This window comes from Ammospiza nelsoni, chromosome 3 (assembly GCF_027579445.1).
Source record: "Ammospiza nelsoni isolate bAmmNel1 chromosome 3, bAmmNel1.pri, whole genome shotgun sequence".
In the NCBI taxonomy this organism is placed as follows: Eukaryota; Metazoa; Chordata; class Aves; order Passeriformes; family Passerellidae; genus Ammospiza; species Ammospiza nelsoni.
Window position 1 is genome coordinate 12,846,809 of NC_080635.1, and position 22,862 is coordinate 12,869,670.

Below are 22,862 nucleotides of genomic sequence, written 5' to 3' on the forward strand. Positions count from 1 at the left end.
CCGGGCCAGGCTGGCCTTGGGAAGGGAATGGAAGGGGATGGAGTTGGGGTGGGGTTTTGCAGCCATGGAAACGAGAGAAGCATGGGCAGCGTGTCACAAAGGGGCAGCCCCAGGCTGGGCTGGTGCAGGTTGTGCTGGACACGGCCCCAGCGGCAGCAGACGCGTCTGGCTCTGCCTCTGTGTGCCGAGCGCCGGCGATTGGAGTCACCCGGCCTTGTTCTGAGGCTGGGACCGAGCTCCCATCGCTGCCAACTCCGAGAGCCATCCCAGATTCAAACCCTGACACTTCTGCCTGGCAGAAGCACGGGTTTGAAGATGGATTTCACCAGAAAAGGAAAGACAACTGAAGGAAAAGGTGTGGATAGGAAGGGAGTGAAAAAGGCTGGAGTAAATGGAAAGAAATTTCCCGCAGATTTCAGGGAAAACTGGTCCATGGTGTCAGTGGTGGCTCTGTGTCAGAGTAGGTGTCTGACAGCTACAGATGATCCTGCAAGGACACCCATGGCATCACAACATTGTCTCATTAGTTTATGCTGCTTTCTCCTTTTTACAGAGTCCAAATGACTCCTTCTCTCTGCCGGGACAGGGTCTGTGGCCACAGCTGACCCCAAATTGGACATGGTCATGAGATTCAAATCCTGTTGCTTTCTCTGCCATCAATGTCTGGTCTCACTGTAGATAAATTTCCTGTTCTTCCTCTGCTTGCTGATTGGGTCCAACATTGAGGATGGTATTAGGGTGCTATAGAAACACCAATAAGGCCTGCCTGCTTGCAGAGAGATCTTAGTGGTTTTCAGAGCTAGCAGTCACAGCTGTGTGGGTTTTTCCTGTGGATTCAGACAAGGCCAGCCTCAAGAAGGAATCTTTTGTCCCCTCTAACCATTGGAGTCTTCCATCTTTCCATTCAGATTTCCTAACTCAATACTGCTCAGAGGAATTAAACACAGGCTAGTTCCAGGAAAACTAAAACCAAAGAAATTGACTCGAAAATTCAAAAAACCCTTGAGTGCCACTCCCATTAGATGTGTTGATTAAAAGTTGGGAGGTCACTGAACTCACCTCTTGCCTTGTGAGCCTGGCTCAGCCTCACACAGAGGTGAGGTGGGATCTGAGCTGCTCTCTGTTGGGAGGAAGGGTCTTGTGGCAGCGCAGAGAGGCTGTGCACATTGGCAGGGAACAGCTGTGCCCTGCATGTGCCCCCTGCAAGGAGCTGTGTTGCTGCCAGTGCCCCTGGAGCTGTAGGGCTGCTGAGCTGTGGGGCAGGGAGAGGAGCAGCAGGGTGCATGTGCAGCTGAGCCATTGCTGGAGAGCACAGGGCTCTGGGCTCCCTGCTGTCCCAGGGCAGCCCAGAGGCCAGGCTGTGCCTGTGGCGGCTCTGGGGAAGTGGCTCAGGGTTTGCCCCTGGCCTGATTCAAGTGTCTGCCAGCAGGAACATGTTTCCCTGTGCAGCTGTTGAGAAGTTTCCAAGGAATCTGTCCCATGAAATACGGAGCTTCAGATGCTTTAGGCTTGCATTGCAGGCTCTGATATCTTTTGTGTCTCCACTTTGCAGGCCTGACTGGCTATCCTCTTGCCAAGAGGATTTCTCTGGCAAGTCCCTCCATGCTCCTTCCCTCCAAGCTGTTGCCTCCCATCCAGAAGAGCTTTCCTGCTACCAAGGCAAGCAAGATGTGCCATGGAGAGCAGGAGAGTGGGAAACCTGGCAGCGGCTGTGAGGAGGAGATGAGAAAGAAAGAGAAGCTCACTTTAGAGGGAAAAGGAAGTGAGGTAAGGAGACCAAGCTAAGTACAGTGTGGTAAATTTTCAGTTTATGTGTTGTTGGCAGAGATTAGAGGCCTTTTCCCTCACAGGAACTGACCCTTTCAGTGAACTTTGAACAGGTCCTGATTTGGCTCTTTAGCTGGGCCAGAAATGATGGGATACTAAGGATGGGTGTGCATCTACCCCAGTGCCTCCAGCCCCATTCCTGGCCATGGCATGGGGGCCTGGAGCAGCTTGGGCAGGCAGAGAGCTTGCAGAGAGCAGCAGGGCAGGGAGCTCTGCTGAACTTGCTAAATGCCAGTGAGCCTGAGCTGATGGATGTGTGGGAGCTGGAGAGCAGCGAGCATGCTGAGAGCTCAGCAGCATCTGGGCTCAAAGGCTGCTGGGGAACTGTAGGAGGGAAGGGCAGCAGCAGAAGAAATGATGAGGGACTTTAGAAAAGCAGGTTTTGGCATCCTGCGGAATGGCTTTGTGGGGCCATGGCTGGAGATCAGCACTGGCTGTGAGACATCTTAGGGGCAGGGAGAGAACAGTGATCTAAAGCCACTGCCATGCCATCCCAAAGGGCAGTGGAGGCAGTGGCACTCCAAAATATCTTGATGTCAAAGATGTGGATGCAAGCTGGCAATGTAGCCAAATTTCCGGGGAAGTGAGAAAGCAGGGAGTGCTCAGAAATGTGGGACACGGTCTCTCCGTCTCCAACTCCCATTCCATTCTCCATCCTGTGCCAATCTGCTCCATCAGTCTGACTTGTTTATTCCTGCCAGGTCCCAGTTGAGGGCATATCAAAATGTCTTGAGACGTGAATGTGGGCAAGGCTGGATGCTTGACCTGAGGACTGTGTTTTATTCCTTCCAGACCTCCTTGCCATTCACTAGGGAAATGAAGAAGGGGTCATTTGGAAAATCCTTGATCCCTGTGATGCGCAAGGCAGGCCGTCTCCATACTGGCACTGCTGCAGGGTCTCATGGCAGATCTCCCCAGGTGGATTTGCAGGAGTTGCGGGAGATGAGGTAAGCCAAGGTGTCTGCTGCTCCAGTGTGCTGCTCACCTCACTCTCCCCATCTCCTGTCCCGATTTTGCGCAGTCAGCTGTCCCATGTATTTCAGCAAACCTGGGTGTATTCAGCATTTTGCCCATCTATGATGATCCAGCTCAATGTCAAACCCAACAGCAATGGCCCAAGAGCAGAGGTGGTGGTGGGGAAGAGGAGGCAGGGCTTGAAAGCATCTCAGGATGGGTCCTCTGCTGGACTTGGCTATTATTTCAGCCTGAACTTGGCCAGCTCTGAGCAACTCCAGCAACTGAATGCTTAAGGACAATTAATCATCTTTGGGTCATTTTGGATTTATGTGTTGCATTCCCTCCTTCACAGAAGTGACCATGCTAAGTGGGTTTGCCTCCTTTCATGGTACGTTCATTCTCTCCCTTCTCTTTCTACCTCCTCATACGTTCTTTTTGCCTCCATTTTCTCCAGGCCAGGATCTCGCAGCAGGAACCAAGAAAAGTCCTTGGAACATGCAGGTAGATGCAGGGCACGTCTGTCCTAAAATGACCTTTCTAGTCTTGACTCTGAGGTGACATTTGGAAAACTTGGTTGAAACCCATTCTTTGAAAAATTTCTATGGATTCATTGCAATTCCTTGACAGGCTCAGTGGTCTCTCCCAGAGCCCAGTCACTGGGAGAGTTCTCTGGTGGAGCAGTGAGAATTCCTCCAGTGTGAAGTGTTGAGTGGCAGGAGCTGGAGTGGTACCTTGGGGTCCTGGAAATGCAGCGCTGAAAAGCAAACATTCCTCTCCATCCTGCATTTGCCTTTTATCTCCCTGTAGCCTTTTGCAGTGTCAAAATGAGACTAGAAAAGGAAGGCATTTATCAGGAAAGGAGAAATGTTCCCACTTCTTCCTCCTACCCTTGAAGGAGAAAAGCTTTCCTTGGGGTAGTTTCTGATCTGAACCCTTTGAGATTTGAAGGAGATTCATGGACATTGCCTGGTTAGACACTGTCAGAAATAGGGGAACTTTCTATGACGGAAAGTCCTTTTGACTTTTCTAATGAAGGAGAAGGAGACTTCCAAATGGATGCAGCCAAGGCAGGGTGTGAGTTTGTCATCCTCTGATAGCACAGTCCCAAAGCCACCTCTGGCAGGTTCACAGTGACAAATCTCTTCCCTGGCTGTCTCTGCCTGTGTCAGTGTTGCAGGCTGAGGCTGGGGCAGGAGATGCCTTGTGCCTTGCGCCTGTCCCTGCCTTGCCTGATCCCTGACAAGTGGAATTGTGCCAGACAAAATGCAGTTTCTGGTGCATCTGCTTCAGGCAATGCTTTCAAGTTGAAAGCCTCATTGACACTGTTGTTGTTCCTTTGGCATCTCTGGGCGTGTAATGATAGGAGACATGGGACTTGGAGAAATAATCCTGCTGATGCAGTGAAAGGGATGAGATTCCCTGGTTCCTTGGCTTAGGGTTAGTTTTGCAAAGTCCTGGGTAGAGCCCCTTGGAACGACTCCTTCATTGCTAATCTGCAGCTGCAGTGCTTAGTGCAGCTAGGGAGAAGTATTGGTCATTGAAGGATGAAATATTATCTGCATGTATTCTGGACTAGGAATGACTTTGGTTATTAATCCATACCTGTGTCTCTTTTATTACTGACCCGAAATTTTATAGAGGGAAAGAAATCCAGTATTAAGAGCTGTATTTGTTTCATAGCGCTTGGAAGCCACATGGTTTAACCCTCTGTGAAACCATGTAAAGAATTAGTTCTCTTATTTCCAACTGTTCAGTTGGAGAGTATTTCAGAATGATGTGCACTCCACTCTTTCCATTAAGAAAAATTTGAATTGAGAGAGTTAGCCAAGCTCAGAAATGTTTTGAGTCAGATCATGATTATGTTTGGTCTGGGTGTCTGCAATAAAGAAAGCAGGAAAAAAACTCCTGCAACAAGGAAGAAGAATAAAAGAAGAACATTTGGATGGTCAATTTCTCCCCTACAGCTCTCGGCCAACTGAATTCAGGGATCATCTACTGGGGAGTGCAAAGTTTCTTTTCCTTCCACCAGCCAGTGCCATTGTTTGTGTCCCAGCACTTTGTATGATGTGAAGAGAATTAAACAAAATCCCACACCAACAAGCTGCAACCCAGAACTGAGTGGGAAGTACAGAATGAAAGGCCTTGAAAAATAACTTTGGAAAAGGTCTACATCCTAGACCGTGTGAAAGCCTCAGTCCGGGCCAGGCTGGCCTTGGGAAGGGAATGGAAGGGGATGGAGTTGGGGTGGGGTTTTGCAGCCATGGAAACGAGAGAAGCATGGGCAGCGTGTCACAAAGGGGCAGCCCCAGGCTGGGCTGGTGCAGGTTGTGCTGGACACGGCCCCAGCGGCAGCAGACGCGTCTGGCTCTGCCTCTGTGTGCCGAGCGCCGGCGATTGGAGTCACCCGGCCTTGTTCTGAGGCTGGGACCGAGCTCCCATCGCTGCCAACTCCGAGAGCCATCCCAGATTCAAACCCTGACACTTCTGCCTGGCAGAAGCACGGGTTTGAAGATGGATTTCACCAGAAAAGGAAAGACAACTGAAGGAAAAGGTGTGGATAGGAAGGGAGTGAAAAAGGCTGGAGTAAATGGAAAGAAATTTCCCGCAGATTTCAGGGAAAACTGGTCCATGGTGTCAGTGGTGGCTCTGTGTCAGAGTAGGTGTCTGACAGCTACAGATGATCCTGCAAGGACACCCATGGCATCACAACATTGTCTCATTAGTTTATGCTGCTTTCTCCTTTTTACAGAGTCCAAATGACTCCTTCTCTCTGCCGGGACAGGGTCTGTGGCCACAGCTGACCCCAAATTGGACATGGTCATGAGATTCAAATCCTGTTGCTTTCTCTGCCATCAATGTCTGGTCTCACTGTAGATAAATTTCCTGTTCTTCCTCTGCTTGCTGATTGGGTCCAACATTGAGGATGGTATTAGGGTGCTATAGAAACACCAATAAGGCCTGCCTGCTTGCAGAGAGATCTTAGTGGTTTTCAGAGCTAGCAGTCACAGCTGTGTGGGTTTTTCCTGTGGATTCAGACAAGGCCAGCCTCAAGAAGGAATCTTTTGTCCCCTCTAACCATTGGAGTCTTCCATCTTTCCATTCAGATTTCCTAACTCAATACTGCTCAGAGGAATTAAACACAGGCTAGTTCCAGGAAAACTAAAACCAAAGAAATTGACTCGAAAATTCAAAAAACCCTTGAGTGCCACTCCCATTAGATGTGTTGATTAAAAGTTGGGAGGTCACTGAACTCACCTCTTGCCTTGTGAGCCTGGCTCAGCCTCACACAGAGGTGAGGTGGGATCTGAGCTGCTCTCTGTTGGGAGGAAGGGTCTTGTGGCAGCGCAGAGAGGCTGTGCACATTGGCAGGGAACAGCTGTGCCCTGCATGTGCCCCCTGCAAGGAGCTGTGCTGCTGCCAGTGGCCCTGGAGCTGTAGGGCTGCTGAGCTGTGGGGCAGGGAGAGGAGCAGCAGGGTGCATGTGCAGCTGAGCCATTGCTGGAGAGCACAGGGCTCTGGGCTCCCTGCTGTCCCAGGGCAGCCCAGAGGCCAGGCTGTGCCTGTGGCAGCTCTGGGGAACTGGCTCAGGGTTTTCCTTCAGCCTGATTAAAGGGTCTGGTGGCAATGACCATGTTTCCCTGTGCAGCTGTTGAGAAGTTTCCAAGGAATCTGTCCCATGAAATACGGAGCTTCAGATGCTTTAGGCTTGCATTGCAGGCTCTGATACCTTTTTTGTCTCCACTTTGCAGGCCTGACTGGCTATCCTCTTGCCAAGAGGATTTCTCTGGCAAGTCCCTCCATGCTCCTTCCCTCCAAGCTGTTGCCTCCCATCCAGAAGAGCTTTCCTGCTACCCAGGCAAGCAAGATGTGCCATGGAGAGCAGGAGAGTGGGAAACCTGGCAGCGGCTGTGAGGAGGAGATGAGAAAGAAAGAGGGAAAAGGAAGTGAGGTAAGGAGACCAAGCTAAGTCCTATGTGATAAATTTCTAGTTTATCTGCTGTCAGCAGGACTCTGAGACCTTTCCCTGACAGGGAAAACTTTACTGAAGTTTGAACAGGTCCTGATTTGGCTCTTTAGCTGGGCCAGAAATGACGGGATACTAAGGGTGGGTGTGCATCTGCCCCAGTGCCTCCAGCCCCATTCCTGGCCATGGCATGGGGGCCTGGAGCAGCTTGGGCAGGCAGAGAGCTTGCAGAGAGCAGCAGGGCAGGGAGCTCTGCTGAACTTGCTAAATGCCAGTGAGCCTGAGCTGATGGATGTGTGGGAGCTGGAGAGCAGCGAGCATGCCTAGAGCTCAGCAGCATCTGGGCTCAGAGGCTGCTGGAGAAATGCAGGAGGGAAGGGCAGCAGCAGAAGAAATGATGAGGGCCTGAGAAAAGCAGGTTTTGGCATCCTGCAGAATGGCTTTGTGGGGCCATGGCTGGAGATCAGCACTGGCTGTGAGACATCTTAGGGGCAGGGAGAGAACAGTGATCTAAAGCCACAGCCATGCCATCCAAAAGGGCAGTGGAGGCAGTGGCACTCCAAAATATCTTGATGTCAAACATGTGGCTGGCAGCTGGGAATGCAGGCACACTTGCAGAGGAGAGACCATGAGGGAAAAGGTGTCAAATGTGGGACATGGTCTCTCCCTCTCCAGTTCCCTTTGCATTCCTCATGCTGGGCCAAGCAGCCCCATCAGTTTGATTTGTTTATTCCTGCCAGGCCCCAGCTGAGGGCATATGAAAATGTCTTGAGTCATGAATGGGGGCAAGGTTGGATGCTTGATCTGTGTACTGTGTTCTACTCTTTCCAGGCTTCCTTGCCATATGCCAGTGGTGGGGAAATGAAGAAGGCATCATTTGGACTGCCTTTGATCCCCCCAATTCGCAAGGCAGAAAGTCTCAATGTTGGCAGTGCTGCGGGGTCTCTGCCAAGCTCTCCCCAGGTGGATTTGCAGGAGTCCTGGGAGATGAGGTAAGCCAAGGTGTCTGCTGCTCCAGTGTGCTTTTCACCTCACTTTTCCCATCTCCTGTGGACATTTTGCACAGTCTCCCATTCAGGCAAGCCTCTGTGTATTCAGCATTTTGCCCATCCAATGTCAAACCCAACAGCAACGCCCTAAGAGCAGAGGTGGTGTTGGGGAAGAGCAGGCAGGGCATCAAAGCACCTCCAGAAGGGTCCTCTGCTGGATTTGTCTCTTGATTCCCCCTGTAATTGTTGTGGGGTCATTTGGGAACTGTTTTGCATGGGCCTGGATCCTGCAGAACTTTGGATGCTGAGATCCTTGACTGTTAAATTCTTCAGCCAGGAGAATATGCATGGGCAAATGTTGGCTCCTGGAGAGGTGTCTGCAAATTTCAGTGCTGCTTCTGTAATCATCTGGTGTAATTTCTCTGTGCCTGGGCCTCCACTGTGAAATGAGATCCCTGATAACTTTTGGGATGCAGATGTATAATCTGATTGATGTTTAATGTTGAGATCTAGGCTTAAGGTCAAAGAGGGCAAGGTGGTAGAGAAGAGTTGTAGGACTGTACCTGATGGAAAGATATTGGCTTGGATATGTGTGATAAAATGAAGCTGTGACTCTTTTCTGTGGGATAACCATAAAGAGGGAGCCACTGAAGTATCATTCCAATTGAAAATCTTTGGCAGGGCTTTGAAAGTGCAACATGAATATTCTTCCCCAGCAGCTGAGTTGGAAAAAGCCATTGTGTTCTGGAAAGAGCCAGGAGGTGTAAAATCATTCTCAGGAGACAGCAGTGCTCTGCCCATGCATAGCACAAGGCTGTCACCAGGGTGAGGCACGAGCAGGCCAAGTCAAACTTTGTGAGAAGTACAAAAGTAGCCCTCCATCCAAACTGGTATCGGAGCCCAGCAGCTCTTGCTGCTTCAGAGAGGCTGCAGGAGCCACTTGGCTCCAAAAGGAGAGGCAGCAGAACTGGAGAGTTCTGGTGCAAGTTGAAGAATGACTGATGTGTTTCAGCCAGAGCTTGGCCTGGTCTGTGTGACTGCAGCAACTGAAAGCTTAAGGACAATTAATCAGCTTTGCATCCTTTTGGGTTTATGTGTTGCATTCCCTACTTCATAGAAGTGTCCATGCTAAGTAGGTTTGCTTCCTTTCATGGTACACCCATTCCCTCCTTTCTCTTTCTACCTCCTCATATGTTCTTCTGTCCTCCATTTTCTCCAGGCCAAGATCCAGCAGCAGAAGACAAGAAAAGATGTTTGAACATGCAGGTAGGTACAGGGCATGTCAGTCCTAAAATGACCTTTCTAGTCTTGACTCTGAGGTGACATTTTTAAACCTTGGTTGAAACCCATTCTTTTGAAAATTTCTTTGAATTAATTTCAATTCCTTGACAGGGTCAGTGGACTCTCCCAGAGCCCAGTCACTGGGAGTGTTCTCTGGTGGAGCAGTGAAAATTTCTCCAGGGTGAAGATCTGAGTGGCAGGAGCTGGAGTGGTACCTTGGGGTCCTGGAAATGCTGTGCAGGAAAACAAAAACATTCCTCTCCATCCTGCACATGCCTTTTATCTCCCTGTACCTTTTATAATGTCAGAATTAGTGGAGAAATGGAAGGCATTTATCAGGAAATGAGAAATGTTCCCACTCCTTCCTCCTTCTTCTGAAGGAAAAAGCTTTCCTTGGGGTAGTTTCTGATCTGAACCCTTTGAGATGTGAAGGAGATTCATGGACATTGCCTGGTTTTGCACTGGGAGGACTAGGGAAACCTCCTATGATAGAAAGTCCTTTTGACTTTTCCAGTGAAGGAGAAGGAGACTTCCAATTGGATGCAGCCAAGGCAGGGTGTGAGTTTGTCATCCTCTGACAGCACAGGCCCAAAGTGCTGGCACCTCTGGCAGGTTCACAATGACAAATCTCTTCCCTGGCTGTGTCTGCCTGTGTCAGTGTTGCAGGCTGAGGCTGGGGCAGGAGATGCCTTGTGCCTTGTGCCTGTCCCTGCCTTGCCTGATCCCTGACAAGTGGAATTGTGCCAGACAAAATGCAGTTTCTGGTGCATCTGCTTCAGGCAATGCTTTCAAGTTGAAAGCCTCATTGACACTGTTGTTGTTCCGTTGGCATCTCTGGGCATGTAATGATAGGAGAGATGAGACTTGGAGAAATAATTCTGGTGATGCAGAGAAAGGGATGAGATCCCCTGGTTCCTTGGCTTAGTGTTAGTTCTGCCAAATCCTGGGTATGGCCCCTCTGGAATGACTCCTTCATTGCTCGTATGCAACTGGAATGGTTAATGCTGCTTGGGAGTAGAATTGCTCAGTAAGTAAATGATATTTTTTCTGGATTAATTTTGGATTAGAATTGATTTATCTCAATAAATCTTGACTCTAGTGGTGTAAAATATGATGTGGCTATTCTACGGGGACAAAAAATACAGATTTACAAACAGTCTTCATTTTATGATCTTATCCATGTCCCTTCAATTAAAAAAAATTGAGTTGTTATGTAGTACCATAATCAGAAATATCTTGAGGCAAGTCATCTTTTTGTTGGGTTTGGGACTCTTTGGGAAAAGTAGCAGGGAAAAAACTCATGGGGCAGTGAAGCTGAGCAAAAGCAGAATGTTTGAAAGCCAATGTGATGCCTACAGATTTGGGTGCTTGAATGCTGGGGATATGTAAGGGGAGTGCAAAGTTTGTTTGACTCGTAACATGGAATGTAATTGTTGACGTGCCAGCACTTCCTTTGTTGTGAAGAGAAATGGAATGAGTTTGGAATCAACCAAACCCAACCCAGAACTGAGTGGGAGTTAGAGAAACAAAGGCCATGGACAGTAGCTTGGGAAAGCAATTACTTCCTAGGTGTAATTGCCAAATTCCAGACACCACTGTGGATTGTCAACAGTTTAGAAGGAAAGGGATTACAAAGTAGTAGATGAGCAAGGAGCAACACATAAGCAAAGTTGTAGAAGCCTTCTCTTTTGGCTTGCCAGCTCCATACAGTTTAGAGGAATTGTAGTGAGGCTAGTTAAATGAAAAATAAAAAGAGAGAAATCTTCTGGATAGTAAAAAACCTCTTGGATGCCTCATCCATTGGATGGATTGATTGTATTGGTGGGAGTTCACTGAACTCACGTCTTGCCTTGTGAGCCTGGCTCAGCCTCACACAGAGGTGAGGTTGGATCTGAGCTGCTCTCTGTTGGGAGGAAGGCTCTTGTGGCAGTCCAGAGAGGCTGTGCACATTGGCAGGGAACAGCTGTGCCCTGCATGTGCCCCCTGCAAGGAGCTGTGCTGCTGCCAGTGCCCCTGGAGCTGTAGGGCTGCTGAGCTGTGGGGCAGGGAGAGGAGCAGCAGGGTGCATGTGCAGCTGAGCCATTGCTGGAGAGCACAGGGCTCTGGGCTCCCTGCTGTCCCAGGGCAGCCCAGAGGCCAGGCTGTGCCTGTGGCAGCTCTGGGGAAGTGGCTCAGGGTTTTCCCCTGGCCTTCCTCAAGTGTCTGCCAGCAGGAGCATGTTTCCCTGTGCAGCTGTTTAGGAATTTCCAGGAAATCTTTCCCATGAAATACGGAGCTTCAGATGCTTTAGGTTTGCATTGCAGGTTCTGATACCTTTTTTGTCTCCACTTTGCAGGCCTGACTGGCTATCCTCTTGCCAAGAGGATTTCTCTGGCAAGTCCCTCCATGCTCCTTCCCTCCAAGCCATTGCCTCCCATCCAGAAGAGCTTTCCTGCTACCCAGGCAAGCAAGATGTGCCACGGAGAGCAGGAGAGTGGGAAACCTGGCAGCGGCTGTGAGGAGGAGATGAGAAAGAAAGAGGAGCCGAGTTCAGAAGGAAAAGGAAGTAAGGTAAGGAGACCAAGCTAAGTCCTATGTGATAAATTTCTAGTTTATCTGCTGTCAGCAGGACTCTGAGACCTTTCCCTGACAGGGAAAACTTTACTGAAGTTTGAACAGGTCCTGATTTGGCTCTTTAGCTGGGCCAGAAATGATGGAATTCCTAGGGTGGCTGTGCATCTACCCCAGTGCCTCCAGCCCCATTCCTGACCATGGCTGGGGGCCTGGAGCAGCTTGGGCAGGCAGAGAGCTTGCAGAGAGCAGCAGGGCAGGGAGCTCTGCTGAACTTGCTAATTGCCAGTGAGCCTGAGCTGATGGATGTGTGGGAGCTGGAGAGCAGCGAGCATGCTGAGAGCTCAGCAGCATCTGGGCTCAGAGGCTGCTGGGGAACTGTAGGAAGGAAGGGCAGCAGCAGAAGAAATGATGAGGGACTTTAGAAAAGCAGGTTTTGGCATCCTGCGGAATGGCTTTGTGGGGCCATGGCTGGAGATCAGCACTGGCTGTGAGACATCTTAGGGGCAGGGAGAGAACAGTGATCTAAAGCCACTGCCATGCCATCCCAAAGGGCAGTGGAGGCAGTGGCACTCCAAAATATCTTGATGTCAAAGATGTGGATGCAAGCTGGCAATGTAGCCAAATTTCCGGGGAAGTGAGAAAGCAGGGAGTGCTCAGAAATGTGGGACACGGTCTCTCCGTCTCCAACTCCCATTCCATTCTCCATCCTGTGCCAATCTGCTCCATCAGTCTGACTTGTTTATTCCTGCCAGGTCCCAGTTGAGGGCATATCAAAATGTCTTGAGACGTGAATGTGGGCAAGGCTGGATGCTTGACCTGAGGACTGTGTTTTATTCCTTCCAGACCTCCTTGCCATTCACTAGGGAAATGAAGAAGGGGTCATTTGGAAAATCCTTGATCCCTGTGATGCGCAAGGCAGGCCGTCTCCATACTGGCACTGCTGCAGGGTCTCATGGCAGATCTCCCCAGGTGGATTTGCAGGAGTTGCGGGAGATGAGGTAAGCCAAGGTGTCTGCTGCTCCAGTGTGCTGCTCACCTCACTCTCCCCATCTCCTGTCCCGATTTTGCGCAGTCAGCTGTCCCATGTATTTCAGCAAACCTGGGTTTATTCAGCATTTTGCCCATCTATGATGATCCAGCTCAATGTCAAACCCAACAGCAATGGCCCAAGAGCAGAGGTGGTGGTGGGGAAGAGGAGGCAGGGCTTGAAAGCATCTCAGGATGGGTCCTCTGCTGGACTTGGCTATTATTTCAGCCTGAACTTGGCCAGCTCTGAGCAACTCCAGCAACTGAATGCTTAAGGACAATTAATCATCTTTGGGTCATTTTGGATTTATGTGTTGCATTCCCTCCTTCACAGAAGTGACCATGCTAAGTGGGTTTGCCTCCTTTCATGGTACGTTCATTCTCTCCCTTCTCTTTCTACCTCCTCATAAGTTCTTTTTGCCTCCATTTTCTCCAGGCCAGGATCTCGCAGCAGGAACCAAGAAAAGTCCTTGGAACATGCAGGTAGATGCAGGGCACGTCTGTCCTAAAATGACCTTTCTAGTCTTGACTCTGAGGTGACATTTGGAAAACTTGGTTGAAACCCATTCTTTGAAAAATTTCTATGGATTCATTGCAATTCCTTGACAGGCTCAGTGGTCTCTCCCAGAGCCCAGTCACTGGGAGAGTTCTCTGGTGGAGCAGTGAGAATTCCTCCAGTGTGAAGTGTTGAGTGGCAGGAGCTGGAGTGGTACCTTGGGGTCCTGGAAATGCAGCGCTGAAAAGCAAACATTCCTCTCCATCCTGCATTTGCCTTTTATCTCCCTGTAGCCTTTTGCAGTGTCAAAATGAGACTAGAAAAGGAAGGCATTTATCAGGAAAGGAGAAATGTTCCCACTTCTTCCTCCTACCCTTGAAGGAGAAAAGCTTTCCTTGGGGTAGTTTCTGATCTGAACCCTTTGGGATGTGAAGGAGATTCATGGACATTGCCTGGTTTTGCAATGAAAGGAATAGGGAAACCTCCTATGATAGAAAGTCCTTTTGACTTTTCCAGTGAAGGAGAAGGAGACTTCCAATTGGATGCAGCCAAGGCAGGGTGTGAGTTTGTCATCCTCTGACAGCACAGGCCCAAAGTGCTGGCACCTCTGGCAGGTTCACAATGACAAATCTCTTCCCTGGCTGTGTCTGCCTGTGTCAGTGTTGCAGGCTGAGGCTGGGGCAGGAGATGCCTTGTGCCTTGTGCCTGTCCCTGCCTTGCCTGATCCCTGACAAGTGGAATTGTGCCAGACAAAATGCAGTTTCTGGTGCATCTGGGTCAGGCAATGCTTTCAAGTTGAAAGCCTCATTGACACTGTTGTTGTTCCTTTGGCATCTCTGGGTGTGTAATGATAGGAGAGATGAAACTTGGAGAAATAATTCTGGTGATGCAGAGAATGGGATGAGATCCCCTGGTTCCTTGGCTTAGTGTTAGTTCTGCCAAATCCTGGGTATGGCCCCTTTGCAATGATTCCTTCATTGCTGGTATGCAACTGGAATGCTGAATGCAGCTAGAGAGTATTGTACTCATCAAAGTAGTTGCTAATTTTTGCTGGTTTAATTCTGGAGCAGGAATGACCTGTCTCATGAATGCTTTCCTGTCTGTCTTTTACTTCTGATTGGGACACTTTACAGAGGGAAAGAAATCCAGTTTTAAGACAGTTGTTCCTCTGTAACCGCTTGGATGCCACATGATTTTATCCTTTGTGAAACCACGTAAAGAATTAATTCTCTGAGTGATAACAGCTCAGTTAGAGATTATATCAAATGACCTGCCCTCTGCTATTTCCATTAAGAAAATTTAGCATTGTCAGTATTAGCCAAGATCAGAAATGTTTTGAGGCAGGTCATGTTTTATGTTGGTTTTGGTTGTGTCTGCAGGAAAGAAAGCAGGCAAAAAAACCCCATGGAACAGTGAAGCAGAGCAAAAGTGGCAATTTTCAATTAGATAGCCAGGTTTTTTTTTTCCCCTGAAGAATCCTTGAATATTGGGGGATATGTAATATGGATTGCAAAGCTTCTTCCAACATGAGGTACCATTGCTTATGTGCCAGCACTTCCTCTGTTGTGAACAGAAATAAAAGCAACCAACCAAACCCAACCCAGAACTGAGTGGGAGTTAGAGAAACAAAGGCCATGAACAGTAGCTTGTGAAAGCAATTACTTCCTAGGTGTAATTGTCAAATTCTGGACACCACTGTAGGCTGCCAACAGTTTACATGGAAAGGAATTTCAAAGTAGTAGATGAGCAAGGAGCAACACATAAGCAAAGCTGTAGAAGCCTTCTCTCCTGGCTTGCCAGCCCCATGCCGTTCAGAGGAATTGTAGTGAGGCTGGTTTCATGAAAAATAAAAAGAGAGCAATCTTCTGAATAGTAAAAAGACCCCTTGGACGCCTTATCCATGAGATGGATTGATTGTATAGGTGAGAGTTCACTGAATTCACTTCTGGCCTTGTGAGCATGGCTCAGCCTCACACAGAGGTGAGGTTGGATCTGAGCTGCTCTCTGTTGGGAGGAAGGCTCTTGTGGCAGCGCAGAGAGGCTGTGCACATTGGCAGGGAACAGCTGTGCCCTGCATGTGCCCCCTGCAAGGAGCTGTGCTGCTGCCAGTGCCCCTGGAGCTGTAGGGCTGCTGAGCTGTGGGGCAGGGAGAGGAGCAGCAGGGTGCATGTGCAGCTGAGCCATTGCTGGAGAGCACAGGGCTCTGGGCTCCCTGCTGTCCCAGGGCAGCCCAGAGGCCAGGCTGTGCCTGTGGCAGCTCTGGGGAAGTGGCTCAGGGTTTTCCCCTGGCCTGCCTCAAGTGTCTGCCAGCAGGAGCATGTTTCGCTGTGTAGGTGTTTTTAAGCTTCCAGGAAGTCTTCCCCATGAAATATGGAGCTTGAGATGCTTTAGATTTACTTTAGTGTGCTCTGTTACATTCTTTGTCTCCACTTTGCAGATCTGACGGACTACAGTATTTCCAAGAGTCTTTCACAGACACATCCCTCTTCACTCCTTCCCTCCAAGCCCTTGCCTCCCATTCGAGAGATCTCTTCTCCCATCAAGCCAAGAAAGATGTTTGATGAAGAGGAAGAGAAAGGGAAAACTAGCACTTGCTACAAAGATATCAGAGGAAGCAGCCAGGGACAGACTTCAGAGAGAAAAGGACATGAGGTAAGGAAACCAAGCTAAATCCTGTGTGGTAAATTTTCAGTTTATGTGCTGTAGGCAGAGCTTGGAGACCTTTTCCTTTGCTGTGAGCCCAGGGAAGCAGCTGAGCCAAGGAAGAGCTCAGCTGGACACTGTGCTTCAGGCTGTCTTTGCAATGGGTGTGAAGTGCAGACTTCATGTCCTCAGCATGTATCAATAACAGGAGAGGTCTTTGAATGGTTTTTGGGCTGTGTTGTGGTTCCTCCTGCATCTTAAGGCTGAGAAAACACCAACAAGCAGTCAAAGCACCTCAAGTTGTGCAATCTTTAAAAGGAAAAGCAAGCATCCTCCATGCAGTAACTATGGGTATCTATGAAGCACTTCTATGTCTTGGTGGTGTTTTCTGTCTGCTGTGTCTGCTTTGGATGGAAAAAGGTGTTTGCTGGAAGATGGCAAGTGAGGTTGTCTCAGCTTGAGAGTTGTACAGCCATGCCCTCTGCGCAGTTGTCTCTGATGCTATTTGCAGACTCCATCAGCTCCTGGGCAGCTGTGTGCTCTGGCATGGCTTTGTGCAGAGGGAAGGGATAGGAGGTGGCCATGGGGAGAGCAGCCCAGAGCCCAGGCACACGATGGCCTTTGCAGCAGGGCCAGGAGCTGCAGTTGTTTTGGGTTTGCTGTGGGGTGCAGGAGGAGGCAGATGAACAACAGCTTTGGTAGAGAGAATGTGCAATCCAAGGCTTGGGTACTTGATTTCAGCCTTGCAGAGAAAGGGCCCAAGGTAACCCTGACAGGAACTGACCCTTTCAGTGAACTTTGAACAGGTCCTGATTTGGCTCTTTAGCTGGGCCAGAAATGATGGGATTCCTAGGGTGGCTGTGCATCTACCCCAGTGCCTCCAGCCCCATTCCTGGCCATGGCATGGGGGCCTGGAGCAGCTTGGGCAGGCAGAGAGCTTGCAGAGAGCAGCAGGGCAGGGAGCTCTGCTGAACTTGCTAAATGCCAGTGAGCCTGAGCTGATGGATGTGTGGGAGCTGGAGAGCAGCCAGCATGCCGAGAGCTCAGCAGCATCTGGGCTCAGAGGCTGCTGGGGAACTGTAGGAGGGAAGGGCAGCAGCAGAAGAAATGAGGGCCTTGAGAAAAGCAGGTTTTGGCATCCTGCAGAACGGCTTTGTGGGGCCATGGCTGGAGATCAGCAGTGGCTGTGAGCCACCTTAGGGTCAGGGAGAGAACAGTGATCTAAAGCCACAGCCATGCCATCCAAAAGGGCAGTGGAGGCAGTGGCGCCCCAGAACATCTTGATGTCAAACATGTGGCTGGCAGCTGGGAATGCAGGCACACTTGCAGAGGAGAGACCATGAGGGAAAAGGTGTCAAATGTGGGACATGGTCTCTCCCTCTCCAGTTCCCTTTGCATTCCTCATGCTGGGCCAAGCAGCCCCATCAGTTTGATTTGTTTATTCCTGCCAGGCCCCAGCTGAGGGCATATGAAAATGTCTTGAGTCATGAATGGGGGCAAGGTTGGATGCTTGATCTGTGTACTGTGTTCTACTCTTTCCAGGCTTCCTTGCCATATGCCAGTGGTGGGGAAATGAAGAAGGCATCATTTGGACTGCCTTTGATCCCCCCAATTCGCAAGGCAGAAAGTCTCAATGTTGGCAGTGCTGCGGGGTCTCTGCCAAGCTCTCCCCAGGTGGATTTGCAGGAGTCCTGGGAGATGAGGTAAGCCAAGGTGTCTGCTGCTTCAGTGTGCTGTTTACCTCACACTACCCATCTCCTGTGGTCATTTTGCACAATCTCCCATATATTTAGTCAAACCTGTGTGTATTCAGCATTTTGCCCATCTATGATCATCCAGCTCAATGTCAAACCCAACAGCAATGGCCCAAGAGCAGAGGTGGTGGTGGAGAAGAGGAGGCAGGGCTTCAAAGAACCTCAGGATGGGTCTCCTGCTGGACATGGCTATTATTTCAGCCTGTGCTTGGCCAGCTCTGAGCAACTCCAGCAACTGAATGCTTAAGGACAATTAATCATCTTTGGGTCCTCTTGTGTTTATTTGTTGCATTCCCTCCTTCACAGAAGTGACCATGCTAAGAAGGTTTGTCTCCTTTCATGGTACACCCATTCCCTCCCTCCTCTTTCTACCTCCTCATACGTTCTTTTATCCTCCATTTTCTCCAGGCCAAGATCCAGCAGCAGAAGGCAAGAAAAGTCCTTGGAATATGCAGGTAGGTACAGGGCATGTCTGTCCTAAAATGACCTTTCTAGTCTTGACTCTAAGATGTCATTTGGAAAGCTCGGTTGAAACTCATTCTTTGAAAAATTTCTTTGAATTAATTTCAATTCCTTGACAGGGTCAGTGGAGCAGTGAAAATTTCTCCAGGGTGAAGTATTGAGTGGCAGGGGCTGGAGTGGCATCTTGGGGTCCTGGAAATGCTGTGCAGGAAAAGAAAAACATTCCTCTCCATCCTGCATTTGCCTTTTATCTCCCTGTAGCCTTTCCAGTGTCAAAATTAGAACAGAAAAGGAAGGCATTTTTATCAGGAAATGAGAAATGTTCCCACTTCTTCCTCCTGGTTTTAAAGGAAAAAACTTTCCTTGGGGCTGTTTCTGATCTGAACCCTTTGAGATGTGAAGGAGATTCATGGACATTGCTGGTTTTGCACTGGGAGGACTAGGGAAACCTCCTATGATAGAAAGTCCTTTTGACTTTTCCAGTGAAGGAGAAGGAGACTTCCAAATGGATGCAGCCAAGGCAGGGTGTGAGTTTGTCATCCTCTGACAGCACAGTCCCAAAGCCACCTCTGGCAGGTTCACAGTGACAAATCTCTTCCCTGGCTGTCTCTGCCTGTGTCAGTGTTGCAGGCTGAGGCTGGGGCAGGAGATGCCTTGTGCCTTGTGCCTGTCCCTGCCTTGCCTGATCCCTGACAAGTGGAATTGTGCCAGACAAAATGCAGTTTCTGGTGCATCTGGGACAGGCAATGCTTTCAAGTTGAAAGCCTCATTGACACTGTTGTTGTTCCTTTGGCATCTCTGGGTGTGTAATGATAGGAGAGATGAGACTTGGAGAAATAATTCTGGTGATGCAGAGAAAGGGATGAGATCCCCTGGTTCCTTGGCTTAGGGTTGGTTCTGCAAAGTCCTGGGTAGAGCCCCGTGGAATGATTCCTTCATTGCTAATCTGCAGCAGCAATGCTTAATGCTGCTTGGGAATAGTATTGCTCAGTAAGTAAGGTGACATTTTTTCTGCATGAATTCTGGATTAGAAATTATTTACGTAATTTATCATTTCATGTCTTACTTTTGTTACTGACCCAAGCATTCTGCAGCATTAAAGAATCCAGTTTTGAGACAGGTTTCCTGTCATAGTGCTTGGCTGCCACATGATTTTTTCCTCTGTGAAGCCATGTAAAGAATTAGTTCTCTTAGTTCTAACAGCTCATTTGGGAAGTATTTCAGAATGACTGGCCATCAACTATTTCCATGAAGGACATTTTGAATTCAGTATTAGCCAAGATCAGAATTGTTTTGAGATAGGTTGTGTTTATTTGGGTTTGGGTGTCTCTGCTGAAAAGAAAGCAGAGAATAAACCCCATGGGGCAAGTAAGTAGAGCACAAGTGGAACTTTGGGATGAGCACTTTGTTCCCGACAAATACAGGCTCACAGAATACTGGGCACATCTAATGGAGAAAGCAAAGCTGCTTTTGCATTTAACACGTGGTGCCATTGTTTGTGTCCCAGACCTTCCTTTGTTGTAAAGAGTAATATAAAAAATCCCCAAAACTGCAGAACCCGACCTACAATGGAGTGGGAAATACAGAAACAAAGGCTTTGAAAACTCCTTTTGAAATCAATTACCTCCTTGCCAGTGTCAGATTCTAGAGAGCACTGTGAATTCCCAAGTGTTTGGAAGGAAAGGGATCCTGTAGTAGTGGGGAGGCAACGGGCAGCACTTGAAGTAGTAGAACCCTTCTCTCTTGGCTTGGCAGCTCCATATTTTTCAGAGAAATTAAAGTGATGCTAGTTTCATGAAAAATAAAAAGCCAAGCAATCTTTTCAGTAACTAAAATACACCTGGATTCCTCACTCATTAGAAGGGCTGATTATAAAGGCGTGAGTTCAATTAACTCATTTCTTCTCTTGTACCTGGTTGACAGCTTCTTCTGAATCCACAACAAAAGCCCAGAGAAAGGAGGAAAAGAGCTCTCAGTGTAAGATAGGACCTGGGATGCCTCTGTTCCCAAGGGAACTCAAAGACATCTTTGGTTTGGATATTCCTGTGCCAGAACCCAGCCTTGGGAATGGAGGTCTGGGCTCCTGGCCACCTCACAGGGCCTTGGCCCAGGAGCCCCAGGAGCACGGCTCAGCTTCAGAAACAGGTAAGGTGGGAGCAGGGCCACCATCTGGTGGGAGGAAGGCTCTTGTGGTGGCGCAGAGAGGCTGTGCACATTGGCAGGGAACAGCTGTGCCCTGCATGTGCCCCCTGCAAGGAGCTGTGCTGCTGCCAGTGGCCCTGGAGCTGTAGGGCTGCTGAGCTGTGGGGCAGGGAGAGGAGCAGCAGGGTGCATGTGCAGCTGAGCCATTGCTGGAGAGCACAGGGCTCTGGGCTCCCTGCTGTCCCAGGGCAGCCCAGAGGCCAGGCTGTTCCTGTGGCAGCTCTGGGGAAGTGGCTCAGGGTTTTCCCCTGGCCTGCCTCAAGTGTCTGCCAGCAGGAGCATGTTTCCCTGTGCAGCTGTTTAGATGGTTCCCGGAAGTCTGTCCCATGAAATATGGAGCTTCAGATGCTTTAGGTTTGCATTGCAGCCTCTGTTACATTTTTCAGGCCTGACTCACTGCCATGGTCCCAAGGAGGTTACCCTGGGATCTGTAGTTTCCTTGACACCTTCCCAGATGCTCTTACCTTTGAAGGCCTTGCCTTCCCTCCAGAATTACTCTCCTTCCTCAAAACCCAGATCTTACTCTCCTTTATTATTAAGCTGGCCATTCTGCAGGGGCAAAAAGATCTGGATTTACAGCATTGTTATTTTTCTACTTTCCTGCCTGATTTTATCCTCTGTCAAGTTGTTGTATAGAATGATTCGTTCTCAGAACTTAACAGCTCTGTTGGAGAGTATTCCATATTGAGCTCCATTGTTCTACTTGCATTAAGAAAATCAACCTCTAGTCAGGCTGGTCCCAATGTGGCCCAGTCTCATACAGCTGGGAAGGAAAATCCTTGGGGAAAATGAATTATCTAGTGTCAAGAACACAATTGGGTTTCACTCCTGGAACCCTAGGCTTGTCTTTGAGTGTCCTCTAAAATATTCCAACAAAGAGAAGAAAATGTTGATCTAAATGCACCCAGGTATTAGAACCTGGGAGTTCTTTTAGGAAGCAGAAAGAAGATGTTTACTGAAATCAGCATGATAAGGGCAGATAAGAATGTCTGTCAAGAGCAATCTCCATCTCTGCCCTTCTCTCTCAGACACAGAGGCTGTCCAGCATGCAGGGGCTGAGGCCTTTGCCATGCAGCAGGTTTCAGTCTGCTGGCCAACAGAGCAATGTCATGTCTGCTGCCAGTAGCCCATCCCTTGGGAGAAGCTCTAGGCATTGTGCCTTGCTGCTCTCAATCCCAATCTCTGTAATTTAGGAGAGTTCTGCAATCTGGAACCTGCTTTGCCTGTTGGCCAGCATGGTAGTTTTGGGAGCTTGAAATCTGCCAGAGATTTACAGGAACCCTTGCTTCCATTCCCAGGCCTCCCACTGAGCCAGGCCAAGGAGATGGATCATCCCAGCAGCTGTGGTGTTACAAGGGACAAAGAGCTGAGGGACAGCTCTGGAAAGGTAAGGGATAAGAACAGGGATGAGCAGACTTCCTTTCCAGTAGCTGTTTAGGCCCAAAATGTCACCGAAAATCACAATCTTCCACTCCTTGGGAGATGGGGATTCTTTTGGGAATATGTTTGAGAATTCCAGGGCAATTGCTTGGCCATTTCCAGTGGTGCCACAGTCACTGGTTTGGAGATGGCGCTAAGGTCATGCCAGAAGCATTCTATATGTGTAAAGACTGTTTTAGAGAAGTTCTGAATGGCAGAGCAAGCTACAAAGTGAACGTGGGCAAAGTGCATCCTTGGAAGCAGAGAAGCAAAGATTCTGATGTTGAGTGTAAGCAAGGCTGCAAAATCAATGGGAGAGTTTGATTTTTCCTGGTTACCTTTGTGGCTGCATCTCACAGCCCTGTCACTCTCAAGTTTTCTGCTCATGAGCATCAATGCTTCTGCAACTTGTTCTCACAAGACTCCTCCGTTTTGTCTGCTGGTCTCAGAGACCAAATCTTTGAGAGCTGAGTCCTTCAGAAGCCAGGAAGTGAGAAACAGCTGCAATTGCTGGCCATGGGTGTTAAGCAACAGCTCATTAGGCCTCCTTGCTGGGTATTGCACATGGTTTTTATTTTCCTGCCATGGCCTGTAGGAACTGAACTGCCTGCTCCCTGCCATGTGAGCTCTTCATCTGTCTTGGAGCACTCCTATGAGTTTCATGCTTCAAGCAGGGCTTCCTGGCAGAGATTGCAGTTGCAGCAGTGGAAGGTTGTGGCACTACAGTGTTCCACCTCACTGTGTGTAATTACCAAGGTTAGGACTGGAGGCATTCCTCTGAAACTATTGGAATGTGTATGGAGCTGCATTGAAGCCTATGGCACTCTGTGGACTCTGTGCTCCTGATGAGATGTTGTGTCTGGTTTGTGTGTCTCTGCTTACAGTCTCTGATGTATTTCCATTGCACCTAGGTCCGTGATGCATTGGGCAAGTTGGCCGAAAAGAACATTCAGAGGAAGAAAATGGAGCTTTTTGAAAAGGAGATGAAGAGGAGACAAAAGGAAACATCCTTGCAGCTTCTTTCTAAGGCAGTTGAGCCCAGGCATGCAGCTGAAGCAAGTAAGTGGTGGCTACACTTGTGGTGGTCCTTTTTGACCACTTGCTTGCCCTTTGCACAATGTTGCAATCAGACTGGTGGGCTGTTCTTCTTGCATGTGAGTGGAAGCTTGCATAGGATTTAATTCTGTTTCCCAAAGAAAAAGAGGCATGAAGTGTCTTGCCCATGGCCTCACTGAGTCAGTAAGAGAATATCAGCTTCCCAGCTTCACCTCTAAATTCTTTCAGAGTAG